The sequence below is a fragment of the Marmota marmota genome, unplaced genomic scaffold, assembly GCF_001458135.2.
Source record: "Marmota marmota marmota unplaced genomic scaffold, marMar, whole genome shotgun sequence".
Taxonomy (NCBI): Eukaryota; Metazoa; Chordata; class Mammalia; order Rodentia; family Sciuridae; genus Marmota; species Marmota marmota.
The window spans coordinates 9479932-9503995 of NW_026000205.1; the positions used below are offsets into that span (position 1 = coordinate 9479932).

General features: G+C 41.1%; 1 protein-coding gene across 5 annotated transcripts in view; it reads right to left on the minus strand.

Annotated features, from left to right (window-relative positions):
- Positions 1-24064, minus strand: part of Sipa1l3 (signal induced proliferation associated 1 like 3) — a 233045-nt gene that overhangs the window by 176167 nt on the left and 32814 nt on the right. The gene's annotated exons all lie outside the window — the stretch shown is intronic.

Below are 24064 nucleotides of genomic sequence, written 5' to 3' on the forward strand. Positions count from 1 at the left end.
GTTCCTGAGGGCAGGCCTGGACCTGCTCTGGCTGCCAGCCAGGGGCCTGCCCTGCAGCTGGTGCCCAAGCAATGCTCAGAGCCAGTGTGTGAGCGGAGGCAGCAACAGACCCACCTGCCGCCACACGCCCAGGTTTGGCCCACAGCTTGCAGCTGGGCTCTGCCTGGGGACAGGGGGTGGGGAGGGAACACAGGAGGCAAGAAAAATGCTAAGCACCAACCATCTCTAAGACACAGGAGTAAAGAAAAGTGTGGATGCAGGGATCAGCCAATTTTTTCTACAAAGGGCCAGAGAGGAAATATCCTAGGTCTGGGGACCATACTGTCTCTGTTGCAACTACTCAACTCCAAAAATCAGCCACAGACAAGACAGAACCAAACAAGCACAGCTGTGTTCCATAACACTTTACTTATGGACAATGAAACCTGAGTTTCATATAATCTGACATGTCACGAAATCTACTTTTGATTGTTTTTCAACCTTGTAAAACCATAAAACCCATTTTTAGCTCCCAAGCCATACAATAATAGGCAGTAGGCCAAATTCAGCCGGTGAGCTGTAGAGTCTGCCACCCCTTTTATGTTGAGTACGGCTTGCGATGGTTACTTGCTGGTTGTATGTATATACAGAATTTACAGAAACAGAGATTTAAGAAACAGGTCACAGTGGCTGCTTCTGTCGAGGTCTCAGTAGTGGAAGGGAGAATATTTTTAAATGTACCATGTACGAATTAATTTAAATAATTTAATTAAAAATTTTGTTTTGGTGCCAAACATGCTAGCATGCACTCTCTACTACTGAGCTACACACCTGACCCAAATAATAACAGTGTTGAAGTTAGTAAAAGGGCTATACATGGAATGAAGGGAAGAGCCCAAGCTTTTATGGAGACCACGGCCACATTCCTAGCTCAATTCCTCTCTTGCTCTGCACCCCACAGACAAGTTACTTTACTTCTCTGACTCTCAGAACAACTGGGATAAGAATGATCTGCTGTGAGGACTCCACGGGTTCATCCTTTTGCACAGTTCCTGGCATCGGAAAGTGGTGGTTACTATTTTTTTGTTATTAATAGTCATTTGGGGACTAGAGCTCAGCGGTAGCACACTTGCCTGGCATGTGTGAGGCACTGGGTTTGATTCTTAGCACCACACATAAATCCATAAAATAAAGGTCTATCAACTAAAAAAATGTTTTTAAAAAAGTCATTTGGTGAAGTCAAACAACAACAAGTGCTGGAGAGGATGTGGGGAAAAGGGTACACTTGTACATTGCTGGTGGGACTGCAAATTGGTGCAGCCAATTTGGAAAGCAGTATGGAGATTTCTTGGAAAGCTGGGAATGGAGCCACCATTTGACCCAGCTATTCCCCTTCTCGGTCTATTCCCTAAAGACCTAAAAAGAGCATGCTACAGGGACACTGCTACATCGATGTTCATAGCAGCACAATTCACAATAGCAAGACTGTGGAACCAACCTAGATGCCCTTCAATAGACGAATGGATAAAAAAAATGTGGCATTTATACACAATGGAGTATTACTCTGCATTAAAAAATGACAAAATCATAGAATTTACAGGGAAATGGATGGCATTAGAGCAGATTATGCTAAGTGAAGCTAGCCAATCCCTAAAAAACAAATGCCAAATGTCTTCTTTGATATAAGGAGAGTAACTAAGAACAGAGTAGGGTCGAAGAGCATGAGAAGAAGATTAACATTAAACAGGGATGAGAGGTGGGAGGGAAAGGGAGAGAGAAGGGAAATTGCATGGAAATGGAAGGAGACCCTCAGAGTTATACAAAAGTAGATACAAGAGGAAGTGAGGGGAAAGGGAAAAATAATACAAGGGGGACAAATGAATGTCAGTAGAGGGGGCAGAGAGAGAAGAGGCGAGGGGAGGGGAGGGGAGGGGGGATAGTAGAGGATAGGAAAGGCAGCAGAACACAACAGACACTAGTATGGCAATATGTAAATCAATGGATGTGTAACTGATGTGATTCTGCAATCTGTATTTGGGGTAAAAATGGGAGCTCATAACCCACTTGAATCAAAGTGTGAAATATGATATATCAAGAATTATGTAATGTTTTGAACAGCCAACAATAAAAAATTAAAAAAAAAAAAAAGTCATTTGGTGGGGAAAGCCCTCCTTCAAAGGGAACCCCTATTCATTAGTGTGGTTATGAGACTCCCCTCAAGAGCCCACCCCGTCAACACTGTCCACATAAGAGACACCTGTGACGCAAGCAAGCAAGCTTATTTGTATTAGGAACTGCATTCCAGAGAAGCATCCTGGAGCCTCATCTGCACATCCGGTTCAACAGAGAGTACGGCCAGCCAGCTCCCCAACTTGGGATTTGCCCCCAGCTGTCACACCAGGTAGACTGCAGGACTGTGCATGTGACACATCATCCAGTTCCTAGTTACTAACCACCTACTGTGTGCAAGAACACGCGGGTGGCAGGTGGAAGATCCTCTGTACCTCACTGTGGAGGCTGCAGCTTCAAACACTATATTCTTTTCAAATTACTGGCAAGGTGCTTTGGTTGTGTATTCCCATAAACCCCTCGCATTTCCCTGTGTTTATTCATTCAACAAATATTTATTAGGGATGTCCTCAAGGCCAGGCACTGTTCTAGGCACTCGATCTTAACCAGGACTTTCATTTTCCAGCTGTTTGTCTCTGGGCTGTGAGACCTGTGAAGAAGGGACCTTGCAAATCAGTGTCCCTCTGTATCCACTGTGCTCAGCACAGCCATGGCACAAGGCAGTAACTATATGTGTTGTAACTAATATTTGTTGGGTGAAATTACTGAATATGGAGGACATCTGCAGACTAAGCCCAGAGTCTCTGCCCCAACTTCTAGTGACAACAGCCCACTTCTCCTGGGGAAACTGCAGCTCCCCCATTCCTAATTCAGAGGTAGGGAGATTGGCAATAAATAGAACTCACCCACCCACATGATCCAAACTGGGCCAATCAGCTCCTCTTGCTGAGAAATTTTAATTTCAAGTTGCTGATAATCATGGGAATAACAAAAGCAATAAAATAAAGATAATAGCAGCTAACCGACTAGCTGCATACTCTATACTAGGCACTGCTCTATAAGCCTCAAGAATCAACTTATTAAATCCGCATGGCAGTCCTCCAGTTTTTATCCCCATCTTGCAGCCCACAAACCAAGGCGAAGGAAGGTTGGGAAACTTATAAGTGGTGAGGTCAGGATTCATGACCAGGAGGCCAGCTGCAGAGTCTTAAGCTCATCTCTCTCCATGAACTCCTCCACCCCTGGGATAGCAGGGCCCTAAAAAGGTGCCTCTGAACATCCACCTGGAGAGGTTCCAGAGTGGCTTCCCCTTGGCTTCCTTTTAGGGTCACAGGTGACCTGAGATGGTTTCTGTTGCTTGCAACCCAAGAATCCTGACTGATAAAGATCACTTACTTGGTTTCACACTTTCTGCCAGACCAGCTGGCAAGGCTTCCAGGTGCCACAGTGCATGGGCACCTTATAAACATTTTAGGAAGGGGAGTCAGTATCAGGGCATTTGCGGGCAGCCTGCATCTCCAAGAGCAACCATCCTTCTACCCCGGAGAGAGAAACCCAATAGGAGACACAGCAGGAAGGCGAACCAGAGGAACAGTTAGGGGACCTCGTTCCTCATGGGCTGCTGAACAATCCTTTGTTACTGGACCAATTCTGTGCATTACAGGTCATTAGCATGACCTTGGCACCCAGATCCTAAACTCTGGTTTCGCACACCACCTACTCATTCTGAGATCAAGAGCATCCACTCCCAGAGTCCTGAATGCCTCCTGGTCAGCTGCAACCCTGACCCCCCAACACCAAGTCCCCACTTCGGGCTGCCTCTATCAAGCACTTACTTGATTTGGGTTTTGGACCTAGGTTGGGTTAATATTTTTTATTAGTTGTTTTTTGTCCCACAGCAAATTTTAATGACTTATTAAGATTCATAGAACCCTGTGTCACCTGCCAAGAGAAGCCTTACATCCATCAATGCAATGAGGACCATGACCCTGATCACTCTTCATACAGATCAGGCTGTGTTCCAGTTAGTAGATGGGGGAGGCTGGATGTATGGCCATCTCCTTAGACTCCCTTGGGAGTAGGGACTATGATGGGCTTTGCAGATGGCTTGGGGGTGCTGTGCTCTAGGCCCCAGCATGGACGTGTGCTTTGCACCACCCTCACTTCCACCCCCACTTCAAGAGCCTGAGTTCCCCGTGCAGATATGTTCTAGCCCCCTTCCTCTTCCCTTTAGGGTATTTATCCCAGCTGCAAGAGGGGCTCTCAAGTCACTTGCAGAACATCTGTGACTCTTGCCTTCCCTCCAGACTGTTGGTTCCAGGAGGGCAGAAACTTGCTTGATGACATACAGAGGCCCAGATCTGGCACCTGGTAGGCACTGCATAACATCTGCTGAGTAACAAACAAACTCCTTTTATTTATTTATTTTCAGGGTGTTGGGGATTGAACTCAGGAACTCGCCCGTACTAGGTAAGTGCTCTACCACTGAGCTCCACCCCCAGCCCAACTCTTTCTTAAAAATTCATGTTCAAAACTAGGACAGAAAAAATACTGGCGCTTACAAACAGAAACCAGGGTGAAGGGTTGGCCTAGAATCAAAGGAAATGGAGAGAACAGAGCTGGGTGTTGAAATGGTAGCACTGGAGCAGGGGGTACACACCTCTGGATGATGGAACAGGGGCAAGAGAGTCTGGGATGGCACAACCACATAAACTCTAAAGTCATCATTAAAAATAAACACCAGGGAAACGGAAGCATGAAGTAAACACCAACTCCCCTGTCCAGAATTTCAGGTCTCTTGCTCCTGCGTCTTATCTTCCACCCTTACCAACATTAAGGTTCATTAAGGACAAAGAGGCCAGAACCAGGCCCTCCATTCAAATCCCCCCTCTGCCATAAAAACATGAGTATGTAATCTATGGCAGGTCAATTAGCTACTGGGCATTAGGAAGATGGGTGTCCAGCAGCATGCATCTCAAAAGGTTGTTGTAAAGTACGCTCACCTGTGAACGCTACCAGGCACAAGCAAGTGCTCAATAAAGAACAGCAGTTACCATAATTAGCCTCTGCATCACTCTCTTCAGTCCCTACAACCAAGAAATAAGGTGGTCACTTTACCAATGAGCCTTACAGGCTGTTTGCTACTACGAGGCCCAAGCTCCCTACTCTTGTGTGGCTTATCTTCTAGGACTCTGGGCCAATCAGTGCCTCTTCTGCTTTGGGTGATGGAGGAGGTTTTAACACAGTCAAGAGTTGGAACATAACATCACCATCCAGTCATCTGAGAAGCCAACCACACATCTTATTCTACAGTAAAAAGGCACAGAGAAGTTGTATCCAATGTCTACCTCATATAAATTAAATTATGTACCTGACCCCTCACTCCTTATTAAAGGACAAATAGTGGAATAGAACAGATGTCAGCATTCCACTTCATGAGCACTTGCTCTGGTGTGAATAGGAGACGGGCAGCGAGCATATGCCATTGCCTTAGGCAGGCTCGGTTCATCAGGGGCCCAGCTCCCACTTTGAGTAGCATCTAATATGCACAATTTTTTCATCATACAACATGGCCTCTAAAGAGAAATAAACTCTTTTGGTAGGTGCTTATCAGAAGAAAAAATTGGGGTTCTGAACCTGGGAGAGAAACTAGCTACAGCAGGTGTAATGTAATATTGACTTCTGACCTCCAATACCCACTTCCCCCTTTTTCCTTTAATAACAGAACCCTGATAGACATATGGCTGAGTTGAATGAAGACCACATTTCCCAGCCTCCCTTGTAGCTAGGTATAGGCAAGTGACTGAGTTCAGATTGATGGGGTGAGAGTGGAAGAGGTGTGTGTAACTTCTGGGTCCTGCATAAAAATTACCTCTTTATTTCCACTAACCTTTAACTGAAATTCAGCATTGCCTTTAATTAGGATCATAAACAACCCACAACACAACACCTGTGAACTTGTCACCAATAGAAACTGCAGGTATTCTCATCACATTACAGTTCTTATAAGACATCTCAAAATAGCATTTATGTCATTTATTCCTTGGAAATGATACTAATTATCAGATTAACCATTGAATTTTGCCATTTATCATCATATTTGGAAAACAATTTCTTTTCTTTTTTAATTTTATTTTATTTTTTAGTTGTAGTTGAACACAACACCTTTATTTCACTTATTTATTTATTTTTGTATGAGGTGCTGAGAATCGAACCCAGGGTCTCGCACGTGCAAGGCAAGCGCTCTACTGCTGAGCCACAACTCCAGCCCTTGGAAAACTATTCCAATACAACTGGTTTCCTTTGTAATCTCATGTTTTATTAATTTAGAAATATGAGATTATAAGAAAGAGTCTGAGGCACAGAGATATTATTAGAACTTTGCCTTATTCCTCAAAAAGTTATACATACTTATCACATGACCCAGAAATTCCACTCTTAGGTATATATCCAAAAGAACTGGAAAATACAATTTGTGGTCGAGTGGGGTAATGCATGCCTATAATCCCAGCATCTCAGGAGGCTGAGGCAGGAGGACCTAGCCTCAACAAACAGCAAGGCCCTAAGCAACTCAGTGAGACCCTGAGTCTAAATAAAAAACAAAAAGGGCTGGGGATGTGGCTCAGTAGTTGAGTGCCCTTGAGTTCAATCCCCACTACCAAAAAATAAATAAATAAATACAATTTGTACATAAATAAGCATTCACAGCAGCATTATTTATAATATCAGAAAGGGGAAACAATCCAAATGTTGAAGAATGAATACCAAAAATGTGATATATCCATACACTATATAATATTATTTAGCCAACAAAGGCTCATGCAGGAGGACTGCAAGTTCAAGGGCAACCTCAGTAAGTTCAACTTAACAAGACCTTTAGCTAATTAGTGAAACCCTGTCTCAAATTAAAAAATAAAAGCACTGGAGATGTGCCCCAGGGTTCAATAACCAGTACCAAAACAAAAATGAAACCCCCTGAACTGTACATTTTTAAAGGGAAAATTTTATGCTCTATGAATTATATCTTTAAAAAAGAAAATAAGAACCCCCTAGTCAGGCACAGTGGCTCACTCTGTAATTCCAGCCGCTTGAGAGGCAAAGGCAGGAGGATTTCAAAACCAAAGTCGGCTTCAGCAACTTAGTGAGATCCTATCTCAAAATAAAAAATAAAAAGGGCTGGGGATGTGGCTTAGTGGTTAAGTGCCCGATACCAAAAACCAAACAACAACAACAACAAAAACTCCTGCCTTAAAAAGAAAGGACATGGGCTAGGGCTATAGCTCAGTGGTAGAGCACTTGCCTTGCGTGTGTGAGGTACTGAGTTCGATCCTCAGCACCACATATAAATAAATAAATAAATAAATAAAGATATTGTACCAACTACAACTTAAAAAAATAATAAAATAAATAAAAAATAAAAAGAAAGAAAGAAAGGGCGTGGGCTGGGGCTGTAGCTCAGTGGTAGAGCACTTGCCTTGCCAAGTGTGAGGCACTTGGCAAGTTCAATCCTCAGCACCACATAAAAATAAATAAATAAAAATATCGCGTCCATCTACAACATATACGTATACATATATATATGAAAGAAAGAAAGGAAGGAAGGAAGGAAGGAAGGAAGAAAGGAAGGACATGTCTCTTTTCTCATCGCCTCCCCTCACTTAGGCCAGAATGTGTACATGGTGATAGGGAATCATTTTGGACCAATAGCAACATCCCAGGAACAGGGAGCAATAAGATGACAGGGGCCTCAGTCCCCTACACAGTACAGCTGCCTTGTCAGCCCTGGGCTGCTCACTCTCAAAACATTTTCGTTTCTCAAAAGAAATAAATTGCTCTCTCATTTAAGCCACTGCTATTGTAGGTCTGTCCAGCAGCCAAACATATATCCAACTAACTCCTGACATCTTGAGCAAATGTTACAGGAGATCTTAACTCCAAGCACTTTGGCTTTACCTGATGAGGGCTGAAGTTAACTCTTCCATGAGACATACCAGCTGCACATCCTCAAGGGTCCCCACCCCTACCTCCCGCTGGAGAAGAGGGTTCATTCACCTTGCTGTCATGCCAGTCTAATGACCTTTCACTCTGCACTGAGGCTGCGCAGATGGCTTCCGTGAGAATTAGAGGTTCAGTGAGAAAAGTATGACCTGGAAAAAGGCTTCCAGCAGTAGGATCCTTGATGGACTGAGGAGATTCAGAACAGTGTGAGCCTGTCGGGTAGCTCCTTAGAGGTATTCAAATAACCAAGTGCCAAAATGCTCTGCCTGGCCTCTGCAGACAGAAGATGACTCCGAGGCTAGTTTAAAAAGTGTGTCAATCACTGTACTCTAGTTAATGTGGTGAAGTTTTATTGTTGGGAAATGGTAACTATCTCAACTGTCCCAAGATTCCAAAAGGTAGGTCACTTTGGGCATCACTAATGCAAAAAATATGGCCTATAAAAATATAGCCAAAACATGCATTCATTTCATCTTGTGAAACTCTCACTCTGAAATTTCACCGCCAGGGTTTTTAAAACTTCTGACCAGACTTCATTCCTGCTCCAGTTCAGTGACACGCTAGCCATAATTTTAAGTGAATAAATCATTCCACTTCAACCACACTCATTCAATAAAGATTATTTTTTTAGCATCTAGTATGTAGTGTAGTTGCAATGTAAAGGAAAAAAAAAAAAAAAAAAGCAGGTCTGGGCTTGAACTCCTGGGACTTCCAGCCCAGTGGGGAAGATAGGCATTAAACATGTGAAGACAAACATAACATGTAATTAAATATTATGATAACTGCTATGAAGCTTTGCCAGGCAAGAATAACAAGGAGCTCGCTGAGCTTCAGCACGGTCCAGGAGGGCCTCTGGGAAGACTTGATATGTAAGCTGAGATCTAAGGCAACAGGAGTGGGCAATCAGGAAAAGCATTTTGAGCACAGGGAAGAGCATAAACAAAAGCAGAAAGAAAGTGAGACTTAAGAAACTTAATGAAAGACTGGCTGGTGTCCCCGGGCAAGGGTGGCAAAGGTTATACCACGGGGAACCTACAGGCCATAGCAAAGATTTTTTTATTTTACATATATCTTCATTTTGTTTATTCATTTACATTTGGTGCCGAGGATCGAACCCCGTGCTTCACAAGTGCGAGGCAAGCGCTCTGCCACTGAGCCACAACCCCAGCCCGACAGCAAGGATTTTTGAATGTTATTTTTTCATATTTTTATTGGTGCATTACAGTTGTACACAATGGTGGGATTCACTGTTACCTATTTGTACATGCACACAATATAACAATATAATTGGCTAATATCACTGCCCAGTATTTCTCTCCCCTCATTCCCCTTGAATACTATTTTAAGTATTAGATTGTATTAGCAGATAATTCATTTGCCCCCCACTGGCATCCATTATCTCTTTTCCCAAAAAGCATCCTATTTTCACTTCTGACCCAGATGGCTTCCACTTTCAGGTTATGAGGTGCCAGTGGGGCTTCCCGCCTGCCCCAGGCCTAACTAAGCCACCTTCCGCAGTCACAGCAATGGTAAGAGTTGGACAGATGACCTACTCTGGCTCAGAGTTTCAGCACAGATGTTCCCACACAAGAAAGCGGGGGGTGGGGTGTGGGGGCTCTCTTCTTTTTCCTCTGAACCCGAACTTCACAATTCGAAGCCAGAGTTGTTACCAATCATCCTGTAACTACTACACAACAACCAATTTGAGGTTTGAACCAACCAAGAGATCAAAGAGAACAAGTTCTGGTGACAACATTACTTGAGCTCTGGATCATGTGGCACCTATAGCAACTATCCCTGGACTTAATTTTGTTAAGCCAATAATTTCTCCTTTTCCTCATGCCAGTTTGGGTTTGGTTTTCTGTCACCTAAGACTCTATGATCCTGACTGCTAGAAATGGGAAACCACTGAAGGCACATATATGCATGGGGTACCCATAACATGATTTGCTTTCTGATTTCGAAGAACAAAATAGAGTGGGCAAGAGTAGAAGCAGTGGGCCAATGAGGACTGCTCATGTCCTACTGAGAGACAAGGGCATCAAAATCCATAATAATACTAATTAGAGGGGCTGGGATTGTGGCTCAGCGGTAGAGTGCTCACCTAGCACATGCCGGGCCCTGGGTTCAATCCTCAGCACCACAAAAAAATAAATGAATGGAATAAAGGTATCGTGTCCAACTACAACTAAAAAAATAAATAAATATTTTTAAAAGGCTAATTAGATATTTTCTGAGCACTTGCTAGGTAACAGGAACTGAGCTAAATACTTTACTTGCATGAATTAATAACGTAACAACCCCAGTGCATGGATACTATTAACAGTGCTATTTTTTTTCTGCAATGGAGCAAATCATGTCACCCCCAAATTCATATGTCAAACTCTTAACCTTTAGCTTCTCAGAATGTGACCTCATTTGGAGACAACATTGTTGCAGATGCAGGAAGTTAGGATAAGGTCATGCTCCAGTAAGGTAGCCCCAATTCAAACTGACTGGTGTCCTTGAAAGGGGAAATTTGCGAGGCACAGTGGCATACACTTGTAATCTAAGCAACTTGGAGGACTGTGGCAGGAGGATCACAAATTCGAGGCCAGCCTCAGCAACTCAGTGAGACCCTGCCTCAAAGTAAAAATAAAAAGGACTGGGAATGTAGCTCAGTGGTAAGACGCCCTCAGATTCAATCCCCAGTTAAAAAAAAAAAAGAAGAAGAAGAAGAAGAAGAAGAAGAAATTTGAACACACTGAACACAGACATGCACACAGGGACAATGCCTCATGAAGAAGAGGACAGGGATAGGGTGATACAGCAGAAATCAAGAACACGAACACGAAACAAAGCAGCCAACTAGCAGAAGTCAAGAGAGAGAGAGTGCTGAGAGAGGCTTCCTCACTGACCTCAAAAAGAGCCAACCTTGAACTCGGAATTCCAGCCTCTAGTACTTTAAGACAATGTATTTCTGCTGTTTAAGCCTTTGTTATGGTAGCCCTAGCAAATTACTACTGTGAAGAGGACCAAGCCCAGAGGGGTGCGGTCACCTGCTCCAAATTCTCCAGCCAGCAGTGGGAGTACTGGGCCTGTCTCCCTGGAAGCCTGTGTACTGTTGTCCCTGTCTTGTGGGAGCTGACCCACCCCTCTCCATGACTCCTGTTCTCCACCTGACACCTTCCTCCCCCAACCCCCACCCCCAGGGCCTGGGCAGGTGAGGAGAATGAATGGGACTGAAGGAGGGTGCGTTCCTGGAGGCTGCACTGGAGTGGGACAATCCTGAACAGTGTTCTGAGCAGAAGAAAACACGGGGAGGAGGGTGGAGGCGGATCAAAATCCCATCCCTGCCCCAGATGGCTGGCACGAGGCAACACAGCCTCTCCTGCAGCAGCCTAGAGAACAGAGCCAGTCCCAGACGGACAATGTGGGGGGCTCTGTGCCACTGATCGTCCAGAAGACCTGGGGATACTCTTGGATCACAGATCAGGAGTCTGAGACCCACCACTCCAGGCAGGTCAAATGACATTCCTCCCGCTTCCACAAATCCATACAAGGAAGACACTCAAGGACACTCTGTCCAAACCTGCCTTTGCCATCCCAAGCAAGTTGTTACACAACATCCCTTCCTAAGCTTGAGGCAGGGGGCATATGTGGCTGGCAGAGGCCCAAGGCCACTGTGACAAGCTGGGAAGGAGAGAGCTTACCAGCTTCCTCAAATGCCAATCCTCCTTCTAAAGAATATTTCTTCAAACAGATCAGTGTTTCTGGACCAAGGCTGCAGTGGGCAGCACTCAAATCCAAGCGGAATTGAAAACCAATTAGCACTTATTTCTGGAAAAGCAGTAAGCTGCGGATCACACAGCAGGGGAGTGGGGGGGATTCTGTGTCTAGACCAAATGGTGCTGACAGAGGGGGTGGAGAACCAAGCCTGGAACACACTTGGGCCATGCAAAATAAGGTGCTAAATTAGTTTGCTGCTTCTAATGTACACATTTCCCCCAAAGTGCCCACCATACACAAAAAACAGAAACGTGACAGGGGCTTCTGAGGTGGTTGAGGATGTGGCAATGCCCAGATGCACTGAAGGCTGGCTCCCTGACATGAACTTTGGAGAGACAGAGCCTACTGCAGAAGGACTGAAAGGGCATTTGATGTCACCCAACACACTTGATGAATCTGATATCAGAAAACATTCCAAATGTAATGAAGGATCCAGAGATGTATCCTTAATTATATTGTAACTGGGGCAGGGGTGGGGTTGAGGGTAGAGCTAAGAGAACAATCTGATGTTCTTTTCCTCAACATTTCATGACAACATTTTATGAAGAAAACAGGAATCTAAATGTTTAAAACAGAGCTGGGGTTGTAGCTCACTGGTAGAATGTTTGCCTAGCCCTGGATTTGATCCCCCAAACTGGAAAAAAAACAAGAAAGTTTTATTTTAAAAGTCATTAGAAACCTAAGGAGAACTTACAAAATCATAAATGGTGTGGGAAATACATACTATTTCTTTTCAGAAGAATAATACATAAAGTTGACCAAAATCATGCTAGAGAGAATTTGCATAACACACACTGGTGACTGGGTTTTAAAGTTTATATAAAGCTCTTTGCCAGAAAACAGATAAGGCTCAATCTGTATAAAATATCCATGGAATATTCATAAAAGCTGATCCTTATTAGAAAAAAAAATTTTCTTTCAAATTTCCCTAAAGTAATTTGGAAAAGGATAAGGATAACTCAATGGTTTTCTATGTCAGGAGCATGTCACAATTACCCAGGGAGCTTAATATATGTTGATGCCCAAGCCTCACCCCCAGAGAGCCTGATTTCACTTGGCTGGGCATTTTTCAAGGTTTCACAAGTGTATCTGATGATTGTAAGTAATTACTGTTGTCTGAGCTGTAATAAACACAGTTTTAGCTGTGTTTAATGTGCTAGTAACATTATTGTTATGCTTCTGAAGACAGACCATCTCCTTTAGAACTACATACAGAAATATTTATGGATGAAATGATGTGATATATGTATGGTACTTGTTCAAAACAATGGGCAGGGGAACCAGCAAAATAAAAATATAAGTAAACCAAGATTAGTCATGACTGAATGCTTTACTTCTTTGCTTTACTTCTGTATGTTTGCAATTGTTTTTAATAAAAAGTAAAATGTTAAAAAAAAAATCAATAATTTAGGGGCTGGGGTTGTAGCTCAGTGGTAGAGTGCTTGCCTAGCATGTGTGAGGCACTGGGTTCGATCCTCAGCACCACATAAAAATAAATGAATAAAACAACAGGTATTGTGTCCATCTAAAACTAAAAATATATATTTTTGAAAGCAACAATTTTACAAAGTTTTCCCACAGACTAAAATATGTAAGCAGGATTATATATTTCAAATTTGCAATCTGGAAGGACCTCTGGGCATGTCTTAAAGAGGAAATCAAAAGTCAAAACTGGCAAGGAGACCTCTGGAATGGCAAAGTGAGGTGCTTTGTTCTCCCAAATTTGTCCTCCCCAAAATCAGCAATAAAATAGACAATATTGTCAAACACAGCTAACTGAAATCAACCAAAGACAGACAACAATCTAAAAAGCATTTATTCAAGAAAAACTGCTGAACTTCAAGTAAGAACAGTGGGAGAACACGGCGTTTTATTTGAGGTTGCTCCCATCACGCACACCAGCTCCATCAGTTTAACCAAAGCAGAGTAAGCAATGAAAACTCTGCTGCTGGAGGTGGGGAGCTCGACCTGCAACAGAGCAAGGAAGCCACACCGCTTGAAGTTGCTGAACAGCAGCACAGAAAAGGAGACGATGAACATCACAGACAGACCGTGGTTACAACTTGTTGGAGGGAGCAACAGACCTTCAGACTAACCTGAAGTTTAACAGGAAGATCCAGGGAATGAGACAGCCATACTGGGCCTTATATCCCTGTGGTCTAAAAGAATGTATGCATATGCAAGGTTGCAGGCAAACTCCAGAGGGACTAGACAGGGCCTAGCTATCTACACACGCCTAGCTGAACAAATCTTGAATGTATGTAAGAGAGACACCAGATGGACAAGCAGAGAGTAATAGCTGGGCAGACTCATATAAACTGCTTGAACTTTGAAAAAATTCCCCAACCCACACACAGATCTGCTGGCAAAGGATGGATCTAGTCCAGGTGTTTCAGCATAACCTCTGATCAAGTATCTGCTGCCCACTAAATCACAGTGAACCACGGGCAATCAGGCAATCCCTAGTAAATTATGCTTAAAATTAAAACAAGGTTTAAGAAAGAAAAGAGCTAAGACAACAGTTTCCACACCACAGGGAGACAAACTGAAGAATTAGCCCAGAAAAGTCATTAAATAAACAAAACGAGAAAAGAAGCAACAATGACAATGGTCTAGGGAGGGTGAGATCAGAATCCAGAGCTGTTCTATGACCTAAAACGTTCAGATTTCAAAACCAAAACAAAACAAAACAAACCATGAGACCTGCAAAGAAATAGTGAAGTGTGACTTTTACCCAGGAAATGAAGCAGTTTACAGAAATTGTTTTCAGAGTGTGCAGACTTACCAAAGACTTCAAATAGCTGTTATAAGTGTGCTCCAAAACCAAAGGGAATTATGATTAAGGAATTAAAGAAATATGGAAACTATAGAAATTAGGGGAAAGAAGTGGAAATTCTGAAGTTAAAAATTAAAATAACTGAGATAAAAGTTCACCAAAGGGGCTCAACAGCAGATTTGAGATGGAAAAAGAATGAATTAATACTTAATGATAAGCAACAGGACAAATGGAAACAAAGAGGATTGAATAAGAATCAAGAGAGGGGCTGGGGCTGGGGCTGAGTGGTAGAGCCCTCACCTAGCACGTTCGAAGAGCTGGGTTCCATCCTCAGCACCACATAGAATAAATAAATAAAATAAAGGTATTGTGTCCAACTACAACTAAAAAAAATAAAAATAAAGAATAGAGAGGCCCTCGGAGATCTGAGGCAACCATCACATAGGTATAATGAGAGTCTTAGAAGGAGAGGAGAGAAAGGCCAGGAAAAAAGCATATCTGAATAAATAATAGCCAAAAATGCCCAAGTTGATAAAAGATATTAGTTTATACATCCAAGAAGCCCAACAAATTCCACACAGGATAAATAAAAAGAGATCCACACTCAGACACAGCGTAGTCAAGCAGATGAAAAACAAGACAGAAAAATCTCTAAAGTAGGGAGAAAAAAACAGCTCACACACAGGGAGTATCAACACAATCAACAGTTCATTTCCACCAGGAACCAGGGAGGTTAGAGGACATCAGGATAACATATTCAAATAATGAAGAAGGCTGGGGATACAGCTCAGAGGTGGAGCGTTGCCTAGCATGCACAAGATCTTGGCATCTCCTGAGCCACAAAAACAAAAATAAAATAATGAAGAGAGGGGGAAAAACTGTCAAGTAAGAATTCTACATCCAGTACAACTGTTCTTGGAAAATTAAGGTAAAATAAAGGCATTCCCAAAGTTGATCTGTAAGAAATACTACAGAAGTCCTTTAAGCTGAAAGGAAAGATACCATATGATAACTTCAATTGACATAGAAAAAGGTAAAAACAGGCAAATATAAAAGACTAATTTTTTTGCTTTTCTTATCAATTGATTTGAAAGATATGAGATCTTAAAACTGGGGGTGTAGCTCAGTGATAGAATACCTAACTAGCATGCATGAGACCCTGCATTCAATCCCCAGTACCCAAAACAAAATCAACAATAAAAGATGTAAGATTTTACAAAATAATTATAAAACTGTATTGTAGGGCCTATAACATTTAAAAATATATAACAATAGCAACACAAAAGAAGGAGGAGAAATGGAGCTATATTAGAGCAAAATTCTATATTTAACTAGAACTAAGTTTTATATTAATCAGAAGTAGATTTTTTGGGGGGAGGGGGTATTGGGGATTGAATCCAGGGGTGCTTAACCACTGAGCCACATCCTCAGCCCCTTTTATATTTAGAGACAGGATCTCCCTAGATGCTTAGGACCTCGAAAAGTTGCTGAGGCTAGCTTTGAACTCGTTATCTTCCTGCCTCAGCCTCCAGAGTTGCTGTGATTACAGGCATGCACCACCATGCCCAGCCAGAAATAGATTTTTTAAGAACCATCACCACAGCCTAACCCTATAAAATTTTCATCATGCCAAAAATAAATTCTGGATCCTCAACAATCACTCTCTTATATAGCATCCTCAGCTACGGGTGAACATGAAATCTCCTTTCGTCTCTATAGATGTGCTTACTCTGAACATTTCAAATCATATAATATGTAGTCTTTTCTTTCTAGTTTCTTTCATTCATGTGTTTTCAAGGTTTACTTACATTATAGAATATATCAGTACTCCTTCCTTTCTATGGCAAAATAGTATATCCTTGTTTGCATATCACATTTATTTGGCCAGTCATCAGTTGATGGATGCTGAACTATCTAAGAAGTCCAGCAAATTCCACACAGGATAAATAAAAAGAGATCCGCACTCAGACACAGCATAGTCAAACTAAAGAACTATCCCCCCCTCCCTTTTTTTTTTTTTTTTGGTACTGGAGATGGAACCCAAGGTGCTCAATCACTGAGCCACATTCTCTGCCCCTTTTTATATTTTATTTACAGACAGGGTCTCACTAGGTTGCTTGGGGCTTCGCTTAGTTACTGAGGCTGGAGCTTTGAACTTGTGATCCTCCTGCCTCAGCCTCCCAAGCTACTTTTACTTTTTGAGTATTATGAACATTGCTGCTATAAATATTTGGGTTCACAGTATATGAACATATGTTTATATTTCTCTTGAGAGTATAGCTAGAACAGATCATTCAGTAACTGTATGTGTAACTTTTTGAAGAACTGCCAAATTGTCTTCTAAAGTAGCTATGCTATTTTACAATCTCACCAGTCATATATGAGTTCTAATTTCTCCACATTTCTACCATCACTTGTTATTACTCATCTTTTTAAATTATATACATCCTAGTTGGTGTGAAATGTTATTTTGTGGTTTTGATTAGGACTACCCTCATGACTAATAATACTGGCCACACTTTCATATATTTATAGGCTACTTGAATTTAGTTTTTGGAGAAATACCCATTCATATGTTTTGGCTGTTTTTATTTGTTTGTTTGTTTGTTTATTTTTGGTACATGGGTTGAACCCAGGGGTGGTCATTCTATTACTGAAGCATACCCCAAGTTCTTTTATTTGTTTTTTTATTTTGAGACAGGATCTTGCCAAGTTGTTGAAGCTCACCCAGAACTTGGAATCTTCTGTCTTAGCCTCAGAAGTTGCTGGGATTATAGGCGTGTGCCACTGAGCCCAGCTGGGTTGTTTTTAGACAAGCTATAAGCATTCTTTGTATATTCTGTACACAAGTCCCTTATGAGACACATAATTTGCAAATATGTTCTCCCATTCTATAAGTTGTCTTTTTAAATTTTTGATGGTGTCCTTCAAATCACAAAGGTTTTAATTTTGATGAAGTCCAATATATCTTTTTTTCTTTTGTTGCTTGTTCCTTTGGTATCATATCTAAGAAACCACTACCTAACTCAAGATCATAAAGACATACTCCTATGATTTCTTCTAAGAGTTTTATAGTTTTAATTCTTACACTGAAGCTTCTGATCTACAGTATGAAGTAAGTATCCAAGTCCGATATGTAGTATTTTTTGCAATTTCCTCAGGGGCTGAAATTATTTCAAAATAAAAGGAAAAATAATTGCTTTAAAGAACTGAAATCATATAAAGTATTTTAATTATGGAATTAAAATTTAAAAATGGGGGAAGAACAGGGATTAAAATGGAGTGGGGTCAGATTCCATGCATGTATGATTTTGTCATTACAAAGCCAACTCCTATGTATAACTATAATGCTCTTACAGTGAAGAAAAAAAAGGCAATGTGGTAAACCTCCAAATATTTGGATTAAAGAATATACTTTGTTTGACACAGGTCTCGCCACGTTATCTCGGCTGGTCTCGATCTCATGGGTTCAAGTGATTCTCCCTCCTCCGCCTACTAAGCAGCTGGGGCAACAAGAGTGTGCCACCACACCCAGCAAAGAAGATGCTTGTAAATAATTCATGAGTCAAAGAAGAAATTGTAAGGCAAATTAGAAAGTATTCTGAATGGAATGAAAATAAAAACACCACATGTCAACATCTATGGGACCTTGCTAAAGCAAGGCAAATAGTATTTATAGCTCTAAATCAATAATTTAAGCTTGGTTTAACATCTACAAATCAATAATATAACATGTTACAATAAAAACAAAAAATGGATGATAATCTCAATAGATACAGCAAAAGAATCTGACAAAATCAAATACCCACTCATAATAAATGACAAAACCAAACACCAAAAACCCTCTCAAGGTAAGGAAGAAAAAGTAACTTGTTCAACCTAATAAAGCACATACTTAAAAAAAAAAAAACCCTACAATTAACATGATAGTTAATGTTTTTCCCTTTAAGTTAGAGAATAGGGGGACTAGGGCTGGGGCTGAGTGACAGAGCACTTGCCTAGCATGCATGAGGTACGATCTCAGCACCACATTCAAATAAAACAAATAAAATAAAGGCATTCTGTCCATCTATAGCTACAAGAAAAAAAAATTTAAAAAGAAAAAAAAAAAAAAGGGAACAGGGAAGGGAGTCTACTCTGACCATCCTATTTAGTGCTGTACCACAGGTAGTCCTCCATAAGGGGGAAGATTGTTTAAAATTGAAGGCAGTCAAACTGGAAAAGAAAAAAGTAAAACTGTCCATATTTGCAGATAATATGACCCTGTATATAGAAAATCTTAAGGAATATACATATGTGTACCCACGCACATATACAACTATAAATACTATACAAGGTCAAAAGGATCTAAGATAAATATACAAAAATCAATCATATTTCTATGTATTTGCAATGACAATCAAAAATGAAATTTAAGAAACCTATTTACAGCATTGTCAAAAAGAAAAAAAATACATGGGAATAAACTTAATAAAAGAATTGTAGGGGCTGGGGATGTGGCTCAAGCGGTAGCGCGCTCTCCTGGCATGCGTGCGACCCGGGTTCGATCCTCAGCACCACATACAAACAAAGATGTTGTGCCCGCCAAAAAACTAAAAAATAAATGTTAAAAAATTCTCTCTCTCTCTCTTAAAAAAAAAAAAAAAAGAATTGTAAGACTTATATACCAAAAACTATAAAACAAGCCTGCTGAGAGAAATTAAAGAACATCTAAATAAATGGAAAAGCATTCCTGTTCCCAGACTGGAAACTTCAGGTTTGTATCCTTACCAAATTGATACACAGAGTCAACATAAAGCCTATGAAATCCCAGCAGGTTTTTGTGCAGACAAGATGAGATGATCCAAAAATTTACAAGTAAATACAAAGGACCCACAAAGGCCAAAACAATTCTGAAAATGAATGATAAAGTGAGGACTTACACTCCCTAATTTATAAACTAACTATAGTAATGAAGACTGTGGTACTGGCAATAGGACAGACAAATGTCTGTTAAAGAATATATTTTGTTTTGACACAGTCTCACCATGTTACCCAGACTGGTCTCGAACTCATGGGTTCAAGTGATCCTCCCTCCTCAGCCTACTATGCAGCTGGGGCAACAAGTCTAGGATGGATCAGAATTGATGATCTAAAAAATAAATCAGATTAACGGTGAACTGGTTTTCAACAAAAATGCTAACATAATTCAAAGTAGGAAAATCATCTTTTTTTGATAAATGGTGCTGGGACAATTAGATGTTCACAAGTAAAAAGATAAATTTAGACCTTTGATTCATAATATACAAAAATGATCTCAAAAGGAATTATAGATCTAAAAGTATGAAGCTTTTAAGAGAAAACATAAGAAAAATCCAGGTTTTTTTGTTTTGTTTTGTGGTACTGAGGGTTGAACTCAGGGGCACTCTATCACTGAGCTACATCCCCAGTCCTTTTTATTTTTATTTTAAAACAAGTTCTCACTAAGTTGCAGAGGTTGGTCTTGAACCTGTGATCCTCCTGCTTCTGCCTCTCAAGTCGCTGGGATTATAGGCATGTGCTACCACCTCTATGACAATGAGTTAGGCAAAGAGTTCTTCCATATTGATATCAAAAGCATAATGCATAAAAAATTTGATAAAAAATGAATTTCTAAAAATGAAAAACTTTGATTCTTTGAAAGACAAAATTAGGAAAACTGAAATATTTTCTGAGAGAAAATTTTGGAAATCATACATCTGATGAGTGGTATCCAGAACATATGAACAACTCTTCCAACTCAGTAAGGATGACAGGCCTAAGAAATGTGAGAACAATCTGAATAGACATTTCACCAAAGAAGATCACAGATGGGCAATAAGCACATAAAAAGATGACCAACACCATTAGTCATCAGGGCAACGTAAAAACAAAACCACACTGAGAGACCGCTGCACACCCCCAGGACGGCGGGAGTACCAAGCCATTTCAGTGAGGATACCCAACATGGACCCCTCAATTCACTGCTGATAGGACCACAAAGGGGTGCAGTCACATTGGAAAACAATCCGGCAGTTTCTTAAAAACTTACAGAGTTACATGATCCAGAAGTTCCATTCCTGGGCAGAATGAAAACATATCCACACAAAAGGTGGTGGTACATAAACGTACATAACAGCATTACTCATGCTGGCACCATACTGGAAACCATCCAAATACCCATCAACTGGTGAATGAATCAACAAAATGTGGTATGCGCACACAATAGAATACTATTCATCAATAAAAAGAAATGAACTACTGATACATGCTGCAACATGGAGGAACCTCAAAAACATTACGTTAAATGGCAGACACCTGGGGCAAAATAGACTATAATTTATGACTCCATATATTTGAAATATTCAGAAAAGGTCAATCTAGAGAGACAAAAAGCAGACTGGTAGTGACATAGATGAGTGTGAAAATAAGAACTGAACTTGGGGGGCAGGCGATGGTGATATGCTAAAACTAGATTGTGGTGATAGTTGTACAACTTCACAAATTTACCAAAAATCATTGAATTGTACCTGGGTTGGGATACACATGTGACATATGTATATATGTATGTATATACGCACACACACACATACATATATAGATGATGGTAACCACAATTTCTATAACTACCTACCTTTGGACTTCCCCCTCCAAAAGAAAATGCTGAATTTAAGCCAACAGTCTTGAGGCTTGGATATGCTTATCTCTGGGTGTTTATGGAAACTTTTAATGGACCCAACAGAAATGTTTTCAAGGGAAACAATATTCTGATCCTCCAGCCTGCCTTCTTTTCAAGGGTTCACCTGCAGTAACAACTTTCCGTGTCTCTCCAATGGATGGTACCTATGGAGTGTATGAACCTCTAGGACTCTAAACAACAGAAGACACCAACTGCCTTTAAAGAACAATAAAGCTCCTTAAGCCCCCAGACTGCTTGTCCTTCTCTGATTTATACATCTATCAAATATGAAATTTGGTTTTAAAAACAGAATATTCTGACTCATGTTAGGATCATGAACAGCCAAAGCACTATATGCTGGTGGCCCTGACTCAATTAAAAGTATGGTTTTCAGGGCTACCAAATTTTTCAAAAGTCACCAGAAAAAAATCTTCAGGGAAAAATTTGTGTGATTTCTTTTGGATTCTGTATGCTCTATTTTATTAGTAAGGTACTGCATACCCACCCCCACACCCCATTTCTTTTCCATTTTTTAAAAAAATATGAGACCTCACTATGTCAATCAGGCTGGTCTTAAACACATGGGCTTGAACAATCCTCCTGCCTTTGTCTCCTGTATAGCTGGGATTACAGATGCGTGTCACCATGCCCAGCTGTGAAAACCACTTTTTCTAACAATATTTATTTCAATTAGTCAATCTTCATTTTAACTAATCTTTTTGGGGAGGCGGGTACTGGTGACTGAACTCAGGGGCACTCAACCACTGAGCCACATCCCCAGCCCTATTTTGTATTTTATTTAGAGACAGGGTCTCACTGAGTTGCTTAGCATCTCACTTTTTACTGAGGCTTGCTTTGAACTCATGATTCTCCTGCCTCAGCCTCCCCAGCCATTTGGATTTCAGGAATGACCACTGCACCCAGCTTCATTTTAACTCATCTTATAAATGATGTACTATTTTCTTTCTCTCATAAATAAGAAAAAAAAATACTTACATAAGATTATTTTAGATGCTAGCCTTACAATGTACAAGGAGATACAGGCTTATCAGGATTCACAAACAAAAATGTTTGAAGATGATCAGTTTAAATTTGAGTAATCCTAGCTAACCCATGTCCTAATTCCTAGGGGATGAGCTGCAGAAACAGCACAGGGTACAAATCCTGGGGGAAAGAGGCTTCCTACAATGGCAAAATTACACGTGCCTTGGGGGTAGGGCCAATAGGGCGGGGTCAGTCAGGCCTCAGATCCCCTCTCCCCCAGCTCATTCAGGGGCTTCAAAAGCAAAGCTGCTACAGGAGGGTGTTTGAAAAGGGATTTTCTGGCCCAGTGGATCAACTCAAAGGATTCTCTTTCATTCAAGTAAAAGGGCTGTCACCCTCCCTTTCACCTCCAAGTGTGTGTGTGTGTGTGTGTACACATACACACACAGAGAGAGCATTCACCATAAATTACCTTGGACTAAGCCAGTGATCATCCTCTTGAATGATTTCCATATTAGCAAAATTCCTCTTCAAGAGTAGACTTTGTTCTAAATCTATAGCAACATTTCAGGCATGGACTACATCCAATTCTTTCCAAAATTACTTATGTGAGGGGGATGCATTCTGGCCAAGTCATTATACTAATAAAGCTCACCTATCTAATGAAATTCCTCCTAAAACACGATGCTGTGTGCTAACTTTATGTCAGAGGCTGGTGTGTAAGACTGGGTAACAGGTAGGAAAGGCATGACTTATTCTAAAAAGGATCTAGATTCAAAGTCCACTTGAATTCATCTAAGAAAGATCCTGGCCCCCTCTATGCATAAGTCCCTAGGATACATGTGATTCATGCACTTTATCAGAGGGGTTCTGAACTGATACACCCAATCCCCCAGGATGTTACTCAAAACTCAGATGCCCAGGCCCTAGCCCCAAACCAGAATTTACTGCAATGTGGATCAGTACCTCTGTATTTTTATCAAGTTCCCCCAGGAAAATCTGTTGCTTACCTAAGTTTGAGAAACACTACTCACAAAAGGCTAGCAAAGTATTTCCCAAACATTTGATTCATATAAATTACTTGTGGAGAATTTTTTAGACCACAGATTCTTGGGCCCATTAAAATAACTGAATTACTTATTACTTTTGATTGCAAATGTCAGAGATTCAACTCAAACTGACTCAAGGAGGCAGGAAGGCAATTTTTTGGTTCCTGTTATTGAAAAATTCTGGGGTAATTCCCAATTTCCAGTTACCCAAAGAATTTATCAGTAACCAATCATATCCATCTCCTTTCCATCTGGCCCTTTGGGCAAAGATGGCTCTCAGCAGCATTAAGTTTATGCATGACAACTTAGCACCCCAATAGAAAGCAAGAACAGCCTCTACCCAAGCAGCTCCAGTAAACACCTGGAGCTGGATTGGACTGTCTAGACTCCTGAGCCCTCCCTGAACCAATTACTGTGGTAGAAAGGGGAGGAATGTTGTGAATGGCCCATCCCTGCCATGAAGGTGGTTCTACATCCAAGCCACATGGATCAGAACACTCCACGGTGGGGCTTTTCTCTAGTTGTTTTCCCCTTCTGTTCTAAAAGTTCCTTCTAGGAAATGTGAAAAATATATAAAAGTATAAAGAAGAAGGGCTGGGGGGCTGGGATTGTGGCTTAGTGGTACAGTGCTCGCCTAGCACATGCAAGGCTCTGGGTTCGATCCCCAGCACCACATAAAAATAAATAAATGGAATAAAGGTAGTGTGTCCAGCTATAACTAAAAACCAAATATTTAAAAAAAGGAGGAGGAGGAGGAGGAGGGAA